Source organism: Gymnoscopelus braueri (genome assembly GCF_963280865.1).
Source record: "Gymnoscopelus braueri genome assembly, chromosome: 7".
Classification (NCBI taxonomy): domain Eukaryota; kingdom Metazoa; phylum Chordata; class Actinopteri; order Myctophiformes; family Myctophidae; genus Gymnoscopelus; species Gymnoscopelus braueri.
In genome coordinates, this window is record NC_137608.1 from 57,347,409 (window position 1) to 57,354,755 (window position 7,347).

At 41.5% G+C, this 7,347-nt stretch overlaps 1 protein-coding gene across 2 annotated transcripts in view; it reads right to left on the reverse strand.

The window, feature by feature from the left end:
- LOC308087883 (H-2 class II histocompatibility antigen, E-S beta chain-like) overlaps positions 1-7,347 on the reverse strand; it is a 66,229-nt gene that overhangs the window by 58,295 nt on the left and 587 nt on the right. The window lies entirely within an intron of this gene.

Below are 7,347 nucleotides of genomic sequence, written 5' to 3' on the forward strand. Positions count from 1 at the left end.
GTCACACAGTGTCACACAGTGTTACACAGTGTTACACAGTGCTTAACATTACATATGGTCATAATTCAGAGACCATTGCTCTTATCTGTGCAATATAGGACTGGATTAGAAGGCAGCAGTAAAACTCTATTAAGGGTTAATTTACTTTTAATAATGTTAAACTAAGGTGTTCCACATTCTCACATTCATCAGAAGCAGTTAGGGGTTCAATGCCTTGCTCAAGGACACTTAAACATGAAGCCAGGAGGAGTCAGGGATCAAACCGGGAACTCACAGACGCTCCTCTAATCCAAGCCTCATTACATCTCACTGATGATACATCATGTCATGTGATCAAAGTGTTACTTCAGAGGGGTGTGTGTGTGTGTGTGTGTGTGTGTGTGTGTATGTGTGTGTGTGTGTGTGTGTGTGTGTGTGTGTGTGTGTGTGTGTGTGTGTGTGTGTGTGTGTGTGTGTGTGTGTGTGTGTGTGTGTGTGTGTGTGTGTGTGTGTGTGTGTGTGTGTGTGTACGCGCGCGCGTGTGCATGCATTATGTCATTGTTTGCTATGACAAATTATGTCTGTTTATATTGTATTGTTTAGTTTGTGTCATTACAGCACTATGGTTGACATGATCATGTTAAATGTGATATAAATAAAGTTTTGGTTGAGTTGAGTTGTTACATAATTATGAAGTAAAACAGTAATCAGTTATTGAGCTTTTTACCAGATTACATTTGGTACCTGATCTGCTAATACTCGTTCCCCTCAGAGGTCGTTACCGAGAACGATGTCCACACCTTTAACCGGCAACTCCGGCCGCACCCCCATGCAGTGGTAACTAAGTACATTTACTCAAGTACTGCAGTTTGCAATTACACTTTTGAGGTGTTTCTAAGTACATTTTTGATTCCAATACTTTTTTACTTTTACTCAAGTGCATTTTTAATTCCGGACTTTTACTTGTGAAAGAGTACTTCTACATTGCAGTATTGATACTTTTAAGTAAAACATTTGAGTACTTTTTCCACCATTGCCCCATGTGAACTTCTCCATGAAGCAACTCTGAAAGGAGAGACATTTCATGCACTGGAACAGGAAACACAAACATCCTCATTCCCTGAAACTAAATGCTCTCCCTGTATCACTTTCAGGTGTAAAAGGTAACACAGACTCTGGTACTAAAGAATATAATGATCCACAGTCTGGTAGCACCCTCACTGGCACCCGTTTGTCACTTCCCATCACCCATACCAAACCATTAGAAACTAGAGAAAGTGCTCCTCGGAGCACAGGTCTCCGCCAGGTCAGGTAGGTTATTGTGGCCTCCTGGTGGCGCTATAACAGGCCAATGTGAAAAGGGTGCCATTTGTGTTTAGGCCTTTCACAGCAATCGGACACTGCATTCATGATTTCAGGCATTTTGTGCCAAAATGTGTTTTGCTAAATTAGACCTGCTGGTGGCGCTATAACAGGCCAATTTGAAAAGGATGGCATTTCTTCCTCTGCCTAGTGGGAATATGCGTGCAAAATGTCACGGAAATCACACACTGATGTGTAATGATTTGAGGCATTTTGTTCAAAACGGACCTATCCTGCAAACTTTGGAAGCCAATGTTGGCCAATTAGGACGGAATATGAAATATCGGACACTTACATCTTGATCACATGACTATACAGATACTGTGTACCGATTTGTGTGATCTTTAGACAGAATGTGAAGGAGTAATAGCAAACAATGTGTTTTACAAAAGTCGTCCTCCTGGTGGCGCTATAAAAGGCAGCTGTGATAAATGCAGGGCAAAGGTTTTTCCTTGGCCTCTAGGGAGTGTGCGTGCAAAGTTTCACACAGATCGGTGCAGTTCTATAGATAAAAACGTGAATGGGCCTGTTATAGCGCCACCATGAGGCTGATATGAAAATGTTCAATTGGCATTTCTTCCTCGGCCTAGTGGGAATGTGTGTGCAAATTTTCATGGACATCGCACTCAGTCTCTGTGTTCAAGATTTGAGGCATTTTGTTCAAAACGGAGCACTCCTGCAAACTTTAGAAGCCATTCTTAGCCAAACTGTGTACCAGTTTGGTGCCCATACGGCGTGAAAAGAAAAAAAAATAGAAGCAGTGGCTGCGAAAGGAGCGCTACAACATTGAAACGCACCGGTGAAGCGTCATTTATTTCTCGCAAATCGGTACACAGTATCTCTATAGTCATTAAACAAAACGTGTCTTTCAGATTTTTCATATTCCATCCTGATTGGCTAAAAATGGCTTCCAAAGTTTGCAGGAGTGCTTTGTTTTCAACAAAATGCCTCAAATCATGAACACAGAATGCAATTTCCGTGACATTTTGGACGCATATTTCCAATATTTCGAGGAAGAAATGACACTTGAAAATGTTCAAATCGGCCTCATGGTGGCGCTATAACAGGCCGATTCATATTTTTTCCTATCACTGCACCGATCTTCCCTAGAGGTCAAGGAAAAACCTTTGCCCTGCATTTTTTACATTTGCCTTTTATAGCGCCACCAGGAGGCCGACTTATGTAAAACAATTTTTTTTTTTTGATTTTTTTTTTGATTTTTCATCCAATATTTCGAGGAAGAAATGACACTTGAAAATGTTCAAATCGGCCTCATGGTGGCGCTATAACAGGCCGATTCATATTTTTACCTATCACTGCACCGATCTTCCCTAGAGGTCAAGGAAAAACCTTTGCCCTGCATTTTTTACATTTGCCTTTTATAGCGCCACCAGGAGGCCGACTTATGTAAAACATTTTTTTTTATATTACTCCTTCCGATGTTATCCAAATTTCACGCAAAACGGTACAGATGATCTCCATAGTCATGTGATCAAGACGGATGTGTTTGATTTTTCATATTCCATCCTCATTGGCTAAGATTGACATCTAAAGTTTGCAGTAGTGGCTTGTTTTGAACAAAATTCCACAAATCATGAACGCACCGTCCAATTGCGGTCAAACTTTGCACGCACATTCACACTATGTTGAGGAACAAATGCCACCCTTTTAACATTGGCCTGTTATAGCGCCACCAGCAGGTCTAATATAGCAAAACTTGTTTTTTTGCACAAAATGCCTCAAACCATGAATGCAGTCTCCGATTGCCGTGCAAGGCCTAAGAACAAATGGCACCCTTTAAACATTGGCCTATTATAGCGCCACCAGGAGGCCACAATAACCTACCTGACCTGGCGGAGACCTGTGCTCCAAGGAGCACTTTTTCTAGTTTAAATATGTTTTTTTTGCTTGTGTATTCCATAAATTCCATAAGGCTAGACCACACATGGACAAATGACATCATCATCTTGCGACGGGCATTGCACCTCATGAGTAAAATATTAATTGTTTAAAAAATATACAATATTTAAGGTGTTTAATTATTTGTATTTTAGTTATAGAGGACAAATATAATGCATTAAGGAAGAATTATTCGGTTTATTAGCCAGGGATCCTTTTAAGACTCAACTAAAGGCCTTTCTGTTTTCTGCTGCCTTTGATTGAGTTATTTTTACATACGGCGTGGTGAGAGAGCATGTTTTGCACCCCGTCCGTCCGTCCGTGTGTCCGTGTGTCTGTCCGTACGTGTGTCAGTCTGTCTGTGAACAGCTAATCTCCGGCACCGTTGGCCCGGTCGCTGCGAAACTGCGCACACAGATCGGCCTATCATAGCGCCATTATGAGGCCGATGTTTGTATAAAGCACATTGAATTGCCTTTTTGTTGAAATGTGCTATACCAGTGGGTTTCAACCCTTTTCAGATCAATTCCATTATTTATTCTGCATTTGAGCCACAGATTCATCACCGTTTGATGACATTTAGACTCTCAGACACAAAACTTTGTCATCGCTGGATGAGATTTTGTCCACAATTCCATCCATGTTGTATTGATGTTGGTTCCATTTCAGAAATAACAGGCAAATGTTGATCAAAATATCAATTCTTCTACATTATCTAATTGTGCAGACTTCTTGTAGAGTGTAAAATGAAACCAAATGGACCCTTACGGGTCCATTTGGTTGCATTTTACACTCTCAAGAGTTAAAGATCTAGTAAGGGTCCATTTGGTTACCAAACTCTCCATTTAGCTGGGGACCACCTGGAACCCCCTCAAGGACCACTGGTGGTCCCCGGACCACTGGTTGAGAACCACTGTGCTATACAAATAAAACTGCCTTGCCTCACAGACGCTCCTCTAATCCAAGCCTCATTACATCTCACTGATGAAACCATCACGTCATGTGATCAAAGTGTTACTTCAGAGGTGTGTGTGTGTGTGTGTGTGTGTGTGTGTGTGTGTGTGTGTGTGTGTGTGTGTGTGTGTGTGTCAGGGATTACGTTAGCCGGTATTTACCGGCCATTGACCGGTAAAATGTTTAATTGGCCGGTAAATATAAACACCACCGGCCACCGTGGCCGGTTGGGAAAATGCTGTTATTAGGCTATTTTATCATTTAAGCCTATTATTAATATTATTATTTGGATAAAGTAGTTGGCTACAACCATTAAAATCATAATCATTTAAAGTTTTTATCATGATCTGACTGTGTGGTTTAATTCCGACAGCCTGCTCTGCGCTGCAGTTATAGAATAGCCTTTTCGTTGTACGATGGTATCAGATATCAGAGCTACAAGCTCACAGCACGTCGCAACGCGCCGCGTTGTGAGCTTGTATGTCTGCTATTTTTGATACGACACAACACAGCACAGCTGAGAGACACGGCTGTGTCTTTCAGCGCTGAGGAGACACTAGACAGAGTGGTTCGCTCGGGTGTTGATAAACAGAACCTGGATTTTCCGAGGTGATAGAATCTGAACCAAACCGGACCCAATTCTCGATAAAGGGACCCGAACACGTGTGGGTCGTGGATATTATACAAGCACAGTGACTGTCTGTCTGCAATGGATACAGTGGTGAAAGTTGGTGAAAGCAACTATAGGCAAGTAATCAACCTCGCGCAAGGCCACATATATCATGACACATATAATTCACGTTAACAAAACCTACTTTTGCATATCAAGGTTGAATGAGAATCGATGTAAAGCCCAAAATATATATTCATTTGTTTATACTGTGCGACGGTGTTGCGCAGGGAAACCACAGCCCGCAGGGTTATTAGGACTCGCCCCAGAACACCCTCGCCCCCATTGTTCAGGAGGACCAGTGGTTCTTGTATTTGTTTTACTGAGGATAAGGGTAGAAATAGGTTTAGGATTAGGTATAGTTTTACTGAGGTTAAGATTAGGATAGGAATACGTTTAGGTTTAGGCATAGTTTACTGATATGTTTGTTTAGGAATACCCTACCAGGCGAATACCGCCGGATTTTCCCCGGGGCGACCGTGTTTTGGGGCGAGCCGCCGCGAGCGGATGTTTTGGTAGGCTATTCATCACGCAGCAGTTCACTCATGCCCACTTTATTCATTTCATTTTTGGCAAGCCACATCTCTGCATGATATAGTAGATCATATCATTTAGTTATCTATAAAAACAGGAACAGATTGCATCTGTGATAAAGTGGAAAGAAGCGCAGCAAACGTAACGAGGTGTAATGAGCCCAATCAGTTGGGTGCATGACAGCAGTGCAAACACGCATGTGACGTTAATTATAATATGTCCGGTAAATGTATTCTTTGGCCGGTAAAATATAATCCTGCCGGCCATGGTGGCCGGCCCAAAAAATGCCTAGCGGAAACCCTGGGGTGTGTGTGTGTGTGTGTGTGTGTGTGTGTGTGTGTGTGTGTGTGTGTGTGTGTGTGTGTGTGTGTGTGTGTGTGTGTGTGTGTGTGTGTGTGTGTGTGTGTGTGTGTGTGTGTGTGTAAAATGCTGTTCATGTTCATTAAACATCAATCTAAGCCTCATTACATCTCACTGCTGAAACCATGAAATGTCTTTAAAAACACACTGGTCATGTGATCAAAGTGTCACATGAGAGGTGTGTGTGTGTGTGTGTGTGTGTGTGTGTGTGTGTGTGTGTGTGTGTGTGTGTGTGTGTGTGTGTGTGTGTGTGTGTGTGTGTGTGTGTGTGTGTGTGTGTGTGTGTGTGTGTGTGTGTGGGGGTGGGTGGGTGGGGGTGTGTGTGTGTCTGTGTGTGTGTGTGTGTGTGTGTGTGTGTGTGTGTGTGTGTGTGTGTGTGTGTGTGTGTGTGTGTGTGTGTGTGGTTGAAACTCCCGAAACATTAATTCTAGTGGTGACTGACTCTCTTATGAAGTGTCCAGGTATTTTAATGAACTATTATGACACAACAATGTGGAATATCCTACCGAAAGCCGTAAAGGAGTGTAAAACCCTACTCTCCTTCAAAACCACTCTAAAAGAGTACCTACAGGAAACTGGCCCCTGTAAAAGTCAAAGCCTAGCCCCCCCCCCCCTCAAACTGTTTACTGTACATATTTTAGGTTTTCTGTTTTCAAACAGTTTTCATGATGTTTTGCATAGTAGTGTATATCTGTCTGTCATTAAATGTCTCTATGAATTGAGTACAAAGGACCACAATGGAAACAAGCCATAGGCTTTCTTAGGTTTTAAATCCTCATAGCTGACCTTGTATTGAACTGTATTTCCTGTGCTTTATACTGTTAATAAAGTATTCAATCAATCAATCAATCAATCAATCAGAATAAACAGATGAGAATAAACAGATGTTTACCTCAAGAGAAGTTCTGGAGTCTGAAAGAGAATGAAGGAGGACTCGTTCTGTAGTTTAGACAAATCAGCCAATCAGATTAAAGATATGATGTTACATCATCTGTTTCCGGGAAGACGATGGTGGGAAATTTTGAAGAAAAAACATAGTTAGAATGAAAGAAAGACAGAAATATGTTTATAAAAGTAAAATGTTGTAATTAATTAAAATATTTCAGATGAGACATGATGAGAAGGTTAAAGGTTAAAGTTCATCACTTCATATTGAAGTGATTAAATAATAATTTAATAATACGGATGGAATATGGAATGCAGGTATATGTACTCTAATGGTAAATATTAAATAATAATAATTCATTGGAGTCAAGTTATCATTTCCCTCAAAACCATGAACATAAAATGCTGTGTTTTAAGATGTACATTTATGTAGATTTATGTAGATTTATGTAGATTTTTGGGGTAATTTAGGTTTTCTTTGAGGACTATGAGGACCAGAATGAGATGGTCAAAGGGCCGGGTCCGGCCCCCGGGCCGTATGTTTCCCATGTGTGACTTAAACCCTCAATACGCTACTTAGTAAACTTGACCTTGACCTCTGTACTTGGATCACTCTTTTCTTCCCTCTACACCACAGGGCGTGGTGTTTGACCCTCTAGGGGTCCCAGACCACATGTTGAAGACCCCTGGTCTAGACTTGGAAA